Here is a 16,155-nt window from a genome sequence, read left to right as displayed (position 1 = left end):
GAATGGGTCCACCCTATAAACGGGTGTAACGAATGGGTGTGGCAGAAGTCGAATTCTTGGCCATAGATGGCGCCATTGGAAATCAAGAACAATCGCACCCCTTGCCGTAATGGCCTACGACAACAGCAGGTGAGTGAATAATCATTTTTTTTTTGTGATAAATGTTTTTGAAGATTTTCATTCACTTTGGTGGGAAATTTGGTGCATTCCGAGGGTTTTCATCCTTAAAATAAAGTACACTGGAACTAGATCACTGGATTTGAAAAACTCTGTATTATATCATGCTCAAAAATAATAAATACAATCACGTTTTGTATGATTTACAAACTGTAGCTTAACAATGACATGAGTTGATGAACAAAAATAAATTAATGAAAAATAAATAAATGAAGAATAAATAAATGAAAAATAAATAACTGAAAAATAAATAAATGAAAAATAAAATTAAAATAAAATAAAATAAAACTCTACGATGAATTTTTTAAAAAGTAAAGTTTAAATTCGAAGAGGGGAGATCGAATCTAAACATTTATGCTTAAACTTCATTTTTAAAAAATATCTTGCTGTAAAGAGAAAAATCTATATGCTTTCAAAATACCCTGATTAATCTTTAAGCATTAACTGAATTTTCGTGAAATATTTCATTGTCAAAAATAAAGATATCTTTAATTCTTTATTGGAAATTTAGAAGATGAATTTTTTACTTCACGTACTGTAAGTTTTATACGTGAAATATTAAAAAGAATTGAAAAATATTTTATATTCTAAATTATGACTGGAAAACATATCAATGTTTTTTTCTTCTTCTTTTGTTTTAAATGTTCTTTCGTTCGGGTTTAGCCCTCTCAAATTCTTCACTTTTTAACATCGAAAATAGTAAAATAAACCATTATGTCCTCAGAATTCCTTCTATAAACCCCTTGATGTAAGAGCTGGGATAGCCTGGTTGGTAGGGCACAGGGTCCACATCCAAGGGGTCGTGGGTTCGATCCCTGCCGGCCGAAGATACCCCGTATAGTAAATGGTGACTAATGCACGTTAAATCTGTCCTTCATGTTCCCATGACAAATCAATACCTCTGGGGGTACTGATATAGGAGTCTCCTTGTCTTCTGGATTGGTTCACAATTGCAAGGCTACGGAGTTGAACATTAGTAGTCGTAAACCCAAAAATTGGGTCGGATGTTCAATGGCGGTTATTTAAAAAAATCCATGATGTGTTCTGAAAAATTTGAAAAAAGACGTACAATTTTACGAGGAGTTCAATTTTTTTACTTCTGAGGTGGGGCGCGCTCCGTTATTGATGGAAAAAAAAATTCGTTGCTGCAAGAGTGGGGGCCAGTTGGTTCTTTTTTGCGTACCCTCTTAATAAGCATGATCGATTTCTCACCTGATACTTTTTTTATAATTCTTTTAACCATTGAAAAGGAATAACAGGTAAAAGAAATAGCAACAGGTGAAACTCGGACCTCGCCCACCAATTAAGGCTATCGGGCACCGCCCCATCGATAGAGGAGAGACAGACAAATGAGTAGTTCGTGGTAACCTCCGGGCTCCTCTCCTCACCCCCTTCATCACCTTCTTTTTATTCAATGATAAATTGGATATATATATATATATATATATATATATATATATATATATATATATATATATATATATATATATATATATATATATATATATATATATATATATATATATATATATATATTCACTTGATTTCGAAAACATTACTTTTCGATATTCTTAACCAAATACTAGTGCAGAAAAGTATCTTTTTAACGTTCTTAGTCAAAGAAGATTTTTGTCTGCAGATTACTTAATGGTTACTTCGATTCAGAAAAAGTAAACACTACCTGGGAATTTCGGTTCTTAATGAATTGTCATTTTGAAAAAGTTTTCAGTAATTTTTGAGCTATGATTCTAACCATATGCATTCAATTTTGACTTCTCTTCACTTTATTTGAGCAACATTCATCAGATAACACTCAATTTAAGCATATATATATATATATATATATATATATATATATATATATATATATATATATATATATATATATATATATATATATATATATATATATATATATATATATATAGCACGAAAAGGATGAAAAGAAAGAGAAAAAAAAAGAAATTTAATAAGTTTTATTTACTGTGTATAAGCTGCAAGTATATGGAATTGGTAAAATAAGTTAAAAAATATATGTGCAATAACATGGAAAATAATAAAGATTAATAAAAAGAGAGGAAGAGAATTATTAAAATAAACTAAAATAAATTTAAAATTATTTAAAATGAATTAAATATTTAGGAACAGATTTCGTTTTGTGCTTTGTTCTATATTTTCGTTACATTTTTTTTCTGTTTTTTGCTTGATATGTTTTATTTCGTACTTACTTTTATTTAATGTGTTCTATTTTCGCTTTAATTTTTTTTGAGTGATCCTCACACTATTGTATTGATATACGTATTAATATGATTATCTTGTGCATATCCAGCTTCAGTCCAATCCAAGGTAACTGATAAATCAATATGAGAATCAGTACTTCAGTAAGAATGCTCCATAAAATACATCCCACTATCATATATTTACACTTGTATTTTTATATTTTATAATCAACCAAACTTGTTACAAAAATATTTTAAATCATTTTTGCAAGATGCTGGTGGCTTTATCTGTTATTATTTTCTTGTTATTTTCCTGAATTTTTACTTCCTGTTTCTTGCTTGATATGTTTTTTTGTTTGTATTTTTGCTCAGTATGTTTAATTTTCGTTAAAGTTTTTTTTGGAACTATTCATACATTTTCATTGATATATTCTGCTTTTCTCCTTATTGCTGAAATAACCGTGTCAGCTGATGAAGAAATTTCTTTTATTCGTTAATTTGTTTTCCGACTTTTTTTTATTTCATTTAAATATAAAGTTTTTTTATTTATTTTGAAAATATTTTATTTAATTTTAATAATTTTTCCTCTTTTCTTTTGAAACTGTATTATTTTCTATGTTTTCACTACCTTTTTAACTTATTTTATGAGTACTTGCAGTTTATGCGCAGTAAATATGTCCAAAATTCAAAACTTTTAAATTGAAATTGAGTACAAAAAAATAAAATATTAAAGTAGAATACAATGTCTAACAGAAAGTATAACCTCACCTTGATATTTAATGATGACCCACAAAATATATTATAAATTGAAAATTTTATTGTAAATTAAAAATTCCTTAACACTCAATTTGCATGCACATTCATGCGAATCATGCAATTTATGGATTCACTGTAAAAATTTCAAGTTAACAATTCGATGACTCTATTTGTTATTGTTTGCAATATCTCCCATAGCATACAATAATTTGTTTTAAATACCCACTAAGAGTTTTTTCAAATATTTTAAAGATTTCAGAAATCGGACAGTTATGGTTGGACATCTAAATGACGTGAAAGGCGAAATTTATGTAAACCTTGTTTCACATTGAAAAGTGTTTTAAAGTGTTTTCTCTTACACACACACACATAAATATTTATTGAATTTTTTTAAATGAAGCTTGTCCGTGATGGCTTATGGGATAAAGCGTTCGCCTTCCGTTAAGATGAACCGGATGCTAATCACTGAGCTGACTGGTGGATACGGATTCCGCATCCGGCATTCACTGACCACAGTGCTGACGTGAAATATTCTCAGTGGTAGACGGATCATGTAAGAGTCCCCTTGCTGTCCGGCTAACCGTGGGTGGTTTTCCTGCTCCATGCTATGCAAAAGCGTGTTAGTTAAATCAAAAATTCTTCTATGAAGGCAAATGTCTCCCAATACGTGATTCAGGAGTTCCCTTGTCTTCTGGATTGGGTTCAAAATTACAAAGCTACGGCGGTGAATATTAGTAGTTGTGAACCCAAAAATTGGTCGGCTGTTTAATGACTTATAAAATAAAATGAAGTTTGTTCTAGTCTCAAATGTACTGAAGTTCAGAACATACATTTTGCTACCACTTGGCGATTTTTTTAAAAATAATTTTTAGCAAAAGGGGAATGCTTTTAAATCTTATTTTATATAAAAGTATTAGAGTCAATTTGTTTGAAATATGCCACGAAATAAAGATATTTAAAACATACTTAGTTGTGAATGTCTATATTGTTTGTCTAAAGTAAGAACTCCCCTAGCCATTCGTCTGGACCTGTGGCGGTGACTACGGTAACGAGGTATAACTATTTCAAGTACAGGTGTAGGGTCATTATTTAGGACAGGTTTTGGCTTGGGTCTGCGAGAGAAAGGGAATGTTTTTCTTCGGTCTATTGCGTTAGCTCTAGAGTTAAGAGAAGCTACCCTCCCTGAAATGCACCTTTGCAACATCCGGCCTCACACTTTGTGGCGGGGGGGGGGAGTTCTTACCGTAGACAAATTATACACGTTTTTTAAGTCACTTCTTCGGTTGTTCAATTCGTAATCAGCACAATTTGTAAATAAAAATCAGATCAAACTGCCTGTCGATCTCATTCTTCTGAGACATTTTCAGATTCAGAAATATCTTAAAAGAGAAATTTTGCTTTTCGAAAACAGTTATCGTCAAATGACTTATTTTCAGGCTTTGATCAATTAATTAATGAAATTTTTTAAAAAATTTAATCAGTATCAAATTTCGAATTAACCACAAAAATTGGGAAAACGTTCTGATTTTAGATAAAATTTGAACATTCGGATCGAAAAGAAATTCTAAGCGAATTGATTTGGATCGAAAAGAAATTCTAAGGGAATTTATTTGGATCGAAAACAAATTCTAAGCGAATTGATTTGGATCGAAAACAAATTCTAAGGGAATTCATTTGGATCGAAAACAAATTCTCAGCGAATTGATTTGGATCGAAAACAAATTCTAAGGGAATTCATTTGGATCGAAAACAAATTCTAAGGGAATTCATTTGGATCGAAAACAAATTCTAAGGGAATTCATTTGGATCGAAAACAAATTCTAAGCGAATTGATTTGGATCTAAAACAAATTCTAAGCGAATTGATTTGGATCGAAAACAAATTCTAAGCGAATTGATTTGGATCGAAAACAAATTCTAAGGTAGTTTATTCGAGTGACACAGTATTCCGAATTCAAAAGAGTCGTCTCTATATATGTCTCCTTAATAAATATAACTTAGAAATTTGCATAAATTTAAATATGATTTCTGGTCACATTGAGCATAAAATTTCAAAAGTAAAATCAGACAAAAACGTTCAATGGAAATATTACAAAGAATGGGGACAGGAATGTTAGTTGTAATACTACTTTACATGCTGATAATTAATAGGGAAATCCACTTTAAACTTTAAGGTCTTGTAAGGAAAGATATGAGGTTGCAAAGGCAGAAACTTTTGGACTCAGATCAAGCAAACAAATTCTTGGGTTCAGATCTGGTTATTCAGTGATTGTGGTTCACATTCCATCCTTGACATGATTATAGATCACTGTTGTCTTTTCCTGTTATCTATTATGATTGTTGACCGAAATGTTTTGAATGATATGCAGAACGTGCAGATGGACTCTTCTCAAAGTCAAGTAACACCAATAGTCCGAAAACTCTTTTTCAATTTATAATTTATTCAGAGCCGTGCTAGCTCAGGGAATAGAACGCCAGCCTTCCAATGAGCTGAACCGGGCTCGAATCCCCGGGTACAAATTCCGAATCCAGCTTGCACCGACTACAGTGCTGACGTAAAATATCCTCAGTGGTAGACGGATCATTGGTGAAAGTCCTTTGGCCGTCATGTTAACCGTGGGATGTTTTCGTGGTTTTCTTCTTTATGTAACGCAAATGTGGGTGAGTTCCCTCAAAAAGTCCTCCGCGATGGCAAATTTCTTCCAATACTTGATGCAGGATGTTTTCTGGATTGGGTTCAAAATTACAAGGCTACGGAGTTGAACACAAGTAGACGTAAACCAAAAAATGGAACGGTTGTTAAACGACGGTTATAAAATCTATTATTTAATACCTAGTTTTCAGAAGGTTTTTCTTGGATTGTCACTAATAATCAACCTATTTTCGAATTTATTAAACAAAATAAAATTAATTCTATTGCGACTTTCGATTTCGAAGATTTATTTAATAGCATTCTCCCTTCCAAACTGAAAGATGTGCTTTTGAGTTATTACTTATGATTATAAAAACATCCTTAATTGCGATTTTTATTTCTAGAAAATTCTAATTAATATTTGTCTTTTTAATAATTATCAGTACAATGGATAACATATTTTGTTCAAATAGATTTAATAACACAAGGATCTAATTTTCCATCACTTCTAGCTAACTTCTTTTTACATTATTATGAAAAAAAATCGTAATCATAATATTAAATTTATTTTTAGAATTATTGATGATTTGATTATATTTAATTTTGGATTGATGTATTAAAAAAGAAGAAAACATCTGCATTCTTGCCTTGTAGGATAAAAGCAATGATTTTGAATTTAACATAAATAAACTGTAATTGCATGGAACTCTAATGTTTTTAAAAAGCATCTATTTAATTACTATTTTTAATTGAGCTAATAGATATTAAAGTATTTGTATTAATGTTTATTTATCCAAAAAACAACTATACGAACTATTCCAAACAAGCTATATCCAACTAATGTCACTAAATACTATAAAAATCATTGAGTTAATTGTATGTCATAATTATTTTAAAATTTATAAACATTTCATTTTTAACTAGAATTATGTTTTTACCACTTGCAAATCCTACTCGGACAAATCCACCGCTAAAAATCTTCTAATATTTTTTTTTAAACAAATTTTTTTAAAAATATTAAAACATTTTCTTTTTTAAATCATTGTAATTTAAATTTAATTTAATTTATGTAATTTAAGCAATCAATGTTTAATTTAAATTTAACCCTTATTAATCATAAATTTTGAATTATCCAGGAAAATATTATTACCTTGTGCATATCTAGTTTCAGGCAAATCCAAGGTAACTGACAAATCAAATGAGGTTCAGTACTTTGTAATCTATCAAACTTGTTACGAAAATATTTTAAATCATTTTTGTTAGATGCTGGTGGAAGTACATTTGAATTTGCAGCTCGGCTTTATATGTTACATTTTTTGTTTTGTTCTAAATTTTTCTTGAATTTTTACTTCATATTTTTTGCTTGATATCTTTTTTTTGTTGTTGTATTTTTTCCTTAATTTGTTCCATTTTCGTTAAAATTTTTTTGGTGCTCTTCACACAATTGTATTGATGTAATTTGCTATGGCGATATTAATACAATATTAGAAAGCACTCTTTTCTGCGGATATAATCGTGTGAGCTGACGACAAGATTATATATTTTCCTTTTTTTTTTGGTTTCCTGCTTATTAAGTTTTGCTTAATTTTTCTTTGCTTTAATCTCTTAAAGTTTTTAAATCTTTTTAAAAATATTTTATTTATTGATAGTTTTTTTTTCTTATTTTTAAATATGTATTTTTTCTTGATTTCTTCGTATTTTTAACTTCTTTTCATGAATTCAATGTATTTGTAGAAAATAAATAAAACAAATGGAGTAAATAAATAAAACTTATAAATATACATACTTTGTATCTAAAAACCAATATTATTTTCTTTTCTTTCTTGAAATACCATTTACTTTTTTTGTACCACGCATTATTTTCTTTTTTTTTCATTTTGTTATTTTTTCAAGGTGGTGACATTGAAAAAATGCGTTTTTCACGTTAATACCTTTCTAGTAGGTCAAACATTTGCACTAACTCCACTTTTTTATAACTTTGAAAAATAATTAATATTATTTTCCAGCCTGAAATACAGTGAATTTTGTTATTAAACAAGCTTTTACATTAATTTTTTGAGTTTTTCTCTGATAACGGCAAAAGAAAAATAAATAAATAAATTATAAAAAAAAACCCATTTTGAATACTAAGAAATTTTCTGGATTCTTAAAATGCTCTAAAGAACTTTGTGGGAATCCACCCAAAACGTAATTTTTCCACAGCAGATTTTTTTTCTTTTTTTTTTAAGTGAACATTTTTATGTTTCAAATGGTGGATGTATTTCTCAATTTTGAAGCAGAGATTTATGTTGGGGGGGGGTGAAGATTCTAATGTCTTTATTGCTATATTAAATTATAATAGTAAAACATAATATGTAATCATAAAAAAAATTTTTTTGCCAATGTAAACTATGAATTTTAAGTTGTAAATTGTCTTTAATGATCTGCATCTAACTGTAATAATAACTAACTATTCAAATCAAATTAAAATAAGGAAAATATTCTAAATCTAAAGCTCCTCGTTAAGTTATAAAACGGGTTCATTAATCCTTATTCTCAGTGTAAAAATAAAAGCAGATTTATCTCTCCTCAAAGTGAGAGTTGGGAAATATCGCACGGAGCGGCATCTGGCGGTCAAATCAAGAACGATTCTCTGTTTATTTTAAAATTTACGTCCAGTCCATGAGAGGGTGTTCCTTCTCTATAAAGATTTTACCATTTCATTTTTTTTTTCAAGTAAAAGAAAAAAAATAATTGACCTATCTGTTTTCTATCGCTTGTGACCTACAATATCTAGATGAAATCAAATTAAATTTTGGTAAGAATTATTTTAAAGCACAACAAAACGAAATAAACGCAAGAATGATTTTAAAAAATAGTTATGCCTATTATTGAATAGGGAAGAAACCTATTCTTGAAATTGATCATTTAAAAAAAAAATGATAATCATTCAAGAGGTACTTAAAAGGTTATTTTTATAGTATCATGTTAATTTGATGGCAAGTTCATTTTTAATTAAAGCTCAAAAATTGTGTTCGCCTACATCGGGGCGTGGTTGCGGGTGACGTCAGGTGGAGAATCTTATTATTTCGAATCGTTTTTATTTTTTTATTTTATAACCATCGTTGAACAGCCGACCCAACTACCACTTTACGACCAACTTTACGACTACCAATGCCTTGCAATTTTGAACCCAATCCAGAAGACAAGGGAACTCCTGAATCAATTGAAATTTGCCTTTGTAGTAACCCGCATTTGCGTTAAAAACCACGAAAGAAACCAGAAGAAAACTACACAAAACTCCCACGGTTAGCCCGACAGTATTTACTTCAGCAACGTAATTGCTATTAAACTGTTGTTCTTTGTAATACTGTGTAATTTTTTTGCAATACCCTTTGCCTGTATTAGGATATCACTTCAGTAAATAGCTCTTTCTTACACTCTATATTGATACCATCAAACAGACAGAATAATAACCTGCGCATTTTATTTTATAACCGTCGTTAAACAGCCGACCCAATTTTTTGGGTTCACGACTACTAACGTTTAACTCCGTAGCCTTGTAATTTTGAACCCCTATCCAGAAGACAAGGGAACTGTTGGATCAAGTATTGGGAGATACTTGCCTTCGTGGAGGACTTCTTGATGAAAAAAACCCGCATTTGCGTTACATGAAGAGGAAAACCATAAAAGCCTATCATGGTTAACCTGATGGCAAGGGGACTTTTGCCCAGGATCCGTCTACCACTAAGGGTATTTCACGTCAGCACTGTGGTCGGCGCAAGCCAGAAGCGGAGTTCGTATCGACCAGCCATCGCTGGAATTCGAACCCCGTTCACCTCATTGAAAGGCGAACGTTTTATCCCCTGAGCCACAGTGGCTCTCTAATCGTTTTTATGATTATTTTACACCTTTTAAAATAAATGACGGATTTGTCAGAGGACAATGGGACACTTTTCTTTTTGTTACTGTCTTTAAGGTGTCGAATTTTTTTAAAACAAAAAATGGAAAAATAATTACACAAAGCTAAGAAATGAAGAAAATTAAATTTTCTCGTTTATTATTGTGTCATCGTTGCTAGAACTATTTTTTTTTTATTATTAAAATCTTACATTTTTAGTGTAATTTGACTTCTCCAATATATTTCATAAGGTTCATGGACTTTTGCGAATTTTTAAGTGATACGCTGAAATTATAAGCAATATTCACACCACTACGTTTGAGTCTAGGGTTCTTGAATCTCAGAGATACTTGGGTTTTTCTATAAGAGTCGACAAGTTAACTTGTTTTTAAACGTAATTTATTTTTTTAATGGAAGGCAGTTGGGTCTATTTCTAATTGGTCTCAGGTCCGCAGTGGGCTGACCGTTAAGACACAGTTCCCAGCAGATCACCGAAGTCAAGTATCCCTGGCTGCTGTCAGTGTGCGGGTGAGTGACCACTTGGATCAATCTGCGTAGGTACCGAGGGTGTGCGGTATTGGCCCTCACTAAACTCTTCAACCGTGAAGTGCTCGACTTCGCGTACAAGTCTTTGGGCTAACGAAGCGAGAGGATCAAAATTATGATGACATGTCTTCGGATCATCCTTTGGAATGTTTTCCAGGCTGTCGCCAATGGCCCATTGTGCTGCTCTAGTACGACGTAAGTGAACTACTACCAGATCTACTATCTTATCTTCACCCAGTGGGCACCTAGGGACAAGCCCTGGATGTCTTCGGATGATGATGACATGTCTTCGGATCATCCTTTGGAATGTTTTCCAGGCCGTCGCCAATGGCCCATTGTGCTGCTCTAGTACGACGTAAGTGAACTACTACCAGATCTACTATCTTATCTTTACCCAGTGGGCACCTAGGGACAAGCCCTGGATGTCTTCGGATGATGATGACATGTCTTCGGATCATCCTTTGGAATGTTTTTCAGGCCGTCGCCAATGGCCCATTGTGCTGCTCTAGTACGACGTAAGTGAACTACTACCAGATCTACTATCTTATCTTTACCCAGTGGGCACCTAGGGACAAGCCCTGGATGTCTTCGGATGATGATGACATGTCTTCGGATCATCCTTTGGAATGTTTTTCAGGCCGTCGCCAATGGCCCATTGTGCTGCTCTAGTACGACGTAAGTGAACTACTACCAGATCTACTATCTTATCTTTACCCAGTGGGCACCTAGGGACAAGCCCTGGATGTCTTCGGATGATGATGACATGTCTTCGGATCATCCTTTGGAATGTTTTTCAGGCCGTCGCCAATGGCCCATTGTGCTGCTCTAGTACGACGTAAGTGAACTACTACCAGATCTACTATCTTATCTTTACCCAGTGGGCACCTAGGGACAAGCCCTGGATGTCTTCGGATGATGATGACATGTCTTCGGATCATCCTTTGGAATGTTTTTCAGGCCGTCGCCAATGGCCCATTGTGCTGCTCTAGTACGACGTAAGTGAACTACTACCAGATCTACTATCTTATCTTTACCCAGTGGGCACCTAGGGACAAGCCCTGGATGTCTTCGGATGATGATGACATGTCTTCGGATCATCCTTTGGAATGTTTTTCAGGCCGTCGCCAATGGCCCATTGTGCTGCTCTAGTACGACGTAAGTGAACTACTACCAGATCTACTATCTTATCTTTACCCAGTGGGCACCTAGGGACAAGCCCTGGATGTCTTCGGATGATGATGACATGTCTTCGGATCATCCTTTGGAATGTTTTTCAGGACGTCGCCAATGGCCCATTGTGCTGCTCTAGTACGACGTAAGTGAACTACTACCAGATCTACTATCTTATCTTTACCCAGTGGGCACCTAGGGACAAGCCCTGGATGTCTTCGGATGATGATGACATGTCTTCGGATCATCCTTTGGAATGTTTTTCAGGCCGTCGCCAATGGCCCATTGTGCTGCTCTAGTACGACGTAAGTGAACTACTACCAGATCTACTATCTTATCTTTACCCAGTGGGCACCTAGGGACAAGCCCTGGATGTCTTCGGATGATGATGACATGTCTTCGGATCATCCTTTGGAATGTTTTTCAGGCCGTCGCCAATGGCCCATTGTGCTGCTCTAGTACGACGTAAGTGAACTACTACCAGATCTACTATCTTATCTTTACCCAGTGGGCACCTAGGGACAAGCCCTGGATGTCTTCGGATGATGATGACATGTCTTCGGATCATCCTTTGGAATGTTTTTCAGGCCGTCGCCAATGGCCCATTGTGCTGCTCTAGTACGACGTAAGTGAACTACTACCAGATCTACTATCTTATCTTTACCCAGTGGGCACCTAGGGACAAGCCCTGGATGTCTTCGGATGATGATGACATGTCTTCGGATCATCCTTTGGAATGTTTTCCAGGCCGTCGCCAATGGCCCATTGTGCTGCTCTAGTACGACGTAAGTGAACTACTACCAGATCTACTATCTTATCTTTACCCAGTGGGCACCTGGGGACAAGCCCGTCACGCAACCATAAGCCCGTTATAGGGCGGGTTATATTCACACAGAAGAAAGGACATAGAAAGGACACAGAGAGGGAGAAAGTTACATCCATGTCTAAGGTGGGATTCGAACCCAGTAGCCCCGTAGTACAACACAGTAAGCACTTGAACAGGCATTTAAACACAATATCAAAAGATATTTTAAGCGACAGCGTAATTATATACAACCTGATCTCTTATTTATCGAACAAAAATTTAAAATATTTAATGTATATAAATTATGATACTTCAAAAAACACTAATTATCAAATTTATTTGAGTTAATAATAATGTTATAAAGTGAACATAACTTTTCACAAATTGAAGCAAAGGACATTTGCACCACAATCGTCAATTTATCAGTCCCAGTTTGAAGGTCAGAAATAAAATGTATAACTGATGTACATGTACAGTGCGCAAAAAAAAAAAAAAAAAAAAAAAAAAAATGGAGCGTTTAGAGTAACTTTTGATCTAATTATCGGTTTTCACGTTTGAGGGCTCAATCTTTAAGTTACGACATCAGATAAGGCTTCAAAATTAACGCGTAATAATTCTCAAACTAATAATAGAATCGTATTTTTTTTTTTTTTATTCCTTTGAATTCGTTGTTTATTTTTTTACACACCTTTGTAATTTCAAATGAATTGCGCAGTAAAACTAACTGTAGAATTGAGGATGGAGAGAAAAAATACACTTAAAATCGTTATAACTTTCGAACAAATTGTAATATCGCAAAAAAAAAGAAGAAAAAAAAGAAGTTTGTATTAAATTTATAGTTTTGCAGCGAAAAAAACACTATTTCTTAAGTTGAACACCCAAAACATTTACATCATTTACGATTGCGTCATTTACGATTTTTTAAGAAAAGGAGAAAACTATTATTATTTAATTATTTTAATTAATTATTTCCATAGATATTCAAAAAATTACCAATTATCTATTCTCTACTTCAAATTGTTTTCATTATACATTTTACTTATTTTTAAGTAAATTAATGAAAACCAGAACTTTGACTTGAACATTCACTTTTTTAACCGGGTTCAAATACCAGCTATGATCCGATCAAATTCCGCACCAGGCTCCCACCGACCACAGTGCTGACGTAAAATATCATCAGTGGTAGACGGATCAGGTTTAGAGTCTCTTTGTCGTCAGGCTAACCATGAGAGGTTCTCGTGGTTTTCCTCTCCATGTAACGCAAATGTGTGTAGTTCCATCAAAAAGTCTTCCGCGAAGGTAAATTTCTCCCAATACTTGATCCTAGAGTTCCCTTGTCTTCTGGATTGGGTTCAAAATTACAATGCTACCGAGTTGAACATTAGTTAGTCGTAAACCCAAAATTTGGGTCTGCTATTCAACGACTTTTATAAAATAAAGTAGAATATTGGATTGATAGCTTTTTTCAAGTTTAAACTTAAAAATCAATAGGATCCAAAAAGTGCCACCAAAAAATATGTCACGTGCCTTCCAGTGGTTAAAGGGCAAAAAATTGGGAATTTTTATCATTGGCAAGTTATAGCATTTTTAACAGGGGCCACTCTTTCAAAAATTAAAAGTTTTAATCTGATAAAAAAAAAAACTTTCGATAATAATAATGCCTCAAAATATATACCCTATGACAAAGTTTACTTTTATAAAAAGTGTGAAATGAAGTAATTTTCCTCAGAATAATAATTCCATATTTGCCAAAAAATAAATAAATAAATAAATGAAATAAAAAGAAGAGAATAGTAAAATGCGCATTTCAGCATTTTCGACAAAAAAGTTAGCTATCAGGCGGAACTGGCCAACCGATTTTTGATCGCCATTCGTCGCTATTTAGTCGCCTAGACCGTTTATTTTAACCTAAACTAGCGGCCATAATTTCTTCCATATTCTTTAATGTGATAATTATGCACATTATTTTTTTTATTTTTTTATTTCTAGAAGTGAAGCGATGATTGTCTTTCATTTCTCAAATCCATTGTTCTCTTACCAGATGGCGCTCTTTTCACCTAACGGAACTTTTCTCTCGAAATCAAACGATTCTTCTAAGTTTGGCAGGAGGGATGGATGATAAAAATAAATCTAAAGTTTTGATCCCGCTCCCGGGATGCGGGAGAGCAGATGCGGGGGGATCATTCATCAGGCATCTGACGTCACGGAACAAGTCAAAGGCGTACACCAATCAGCGGAAGGACACAGAAAAGGAGGGACACGTCATTACGTCCATTTACATTTGAGACGGTGATCAGGAGCAGCAGAGAAGGGATATTGGAAGAATGGGGGTAGAGTAGATTCTTCAAAATTTCCTTCTCCAAGGGGAGGGGGGTGACCATTCACTTTTCTGTGTCTGAAAGTGCAATAAAAATACCAATTTTACAAGAAAAATTCCAGCGAACAGCAAAACAAAATCCCGGTATTTATTCCAAATCGAATATTTATTGGATATCGTTTGCTGATCGTAAAATTTTCCAAAATAACTTTAAACACTTTATAATTGAAAGAATTTGTTTGAATAGAGCTAACTGATCTCTATATTTCTTTCGTGCATTTTTGAAATATATTTATGTTTAGGATTTGTACAAGTAAACGCTTAACATTGCATTAGGCACTGTTTTTTCGATTCTGATTTATGCATACCTATTAACCTAGTTCAATAGAAATTTCTGTAAAAAAAAAAAAAAAAAAAAAAAAAAAGAAAAAGAAAATTGTGGGTTGAAAGCAAATTTTTCGAAGAAAAAGGTTTTAAGTTGTCCTTGGTGGGAAAGATAAGTTGACGATAAGTTTATCTTAGCAGACAAATATATAGATTTTCAAATGTTACTTTCTGTCTGCGGTCTCTTTGCCACCTAATGTTGATTCTAATCACCCTAAGTGTCAGAAAATTTCTGCATTTCTTACTTTTGTTTTTCGCGCATCGACTCTTCTTCTTTAAACTCCGAGCTTAACTTCATCCGCTTGCCTGCTCCTGACCGTGAATTTAACCCTTCTTCAGTTGATTCAGCTCTTGCTAAACTCACTAGTTCTTTTAATCCTTACAGGGACATTTATTACTTTACTGTTAGTGCCAATTCCCTTGTTATAAACATTAGTTCCTCACTACCTCAACATAGAGCGTGGAAATGTATTTTGCCTTGATTTGCCCCTCTCGGCTTCAGTGGTTTTTCTATTTAATCATATTATTTATCAGCTACTGAGGTTTTTCTTGTTTTGTTTCTTAACTTTTACCTCGATTCGCCCCTTTCAGCTGCAGTGATTTTTCTTGTTCTATTTTTTCATCTTTAATTTTTCATATTATTCTCTCTCGGCTACTGAGGTTTTTCTTGTTTTGTTCCTTAACTTTTACCTTGATTTGCCCCTCTCAGCTGCAGTGATTTTTCTTGCTCTATTTTTTCACATTATTCTCTCTCGGCTACTGAGGTTTTTCTTGTTTTGTTCCTTAACTTTTACCTTGATTTGCCCCTCTCAGCTGCAGTGATTTTTCTTGTTCTATTTTTTCATATTATTCTCTCTCGGCTACTGTGGTTTTTCTTGTTCTATTTTTTCATATTATTCTCTCTCGGCTACTGTGGTTTTTCTTGTTTTGTTCCTTAACTTTTACCTTGATTTGCCCCTCTCAGCCGCAGTGGTTTTTCTTGTTCTATTTTTTCATGTTTATTTTTTCATATGTCTGCTGCTAAGGTTTTTCTTGTTTTGTTTCTTAACTTTATTTTATATTTTTCGTTGGTAATTTTACGTTTTGAATCTCAAGTTACTTACGTTTTTCTTTCCTCGTTCAAGTTTGAAATTAGGCCTCTTGAAATTCTTGGAAAGTCATAGTTTGGAAAGTCGTGAAATCGGGCCTCTATTTTTGAGCTCTATTATTTCCAATCTGTATATTTTTGAAGCGGATGAAGTATTTAAATCAAGTAAAATCTTGCCGCTTC

The sequence above is a fragment of the Parasteatoda tepidariorum genome, chromosome 4 (assembly GCF_982258835.1).
Source record: "Parasteatoda tepidariorum strain Cologne lab strain chromosome 4, Ptep-v5.0, whole genome shotgun sequence".
In the NCBI taxonomy this organism is placed as follows: domain Eukaryota; kingdom Metazoa; phylum Arthropoda; class Arachnida; order Araneae; family Theridiidae; genus Parasteatoda; species Parasteatoda tepidariorum.
The sequence above is the reverse complement of the archived record's forward strand: the minus strand, read 5'-3'. Positions refer to the sequence as shown.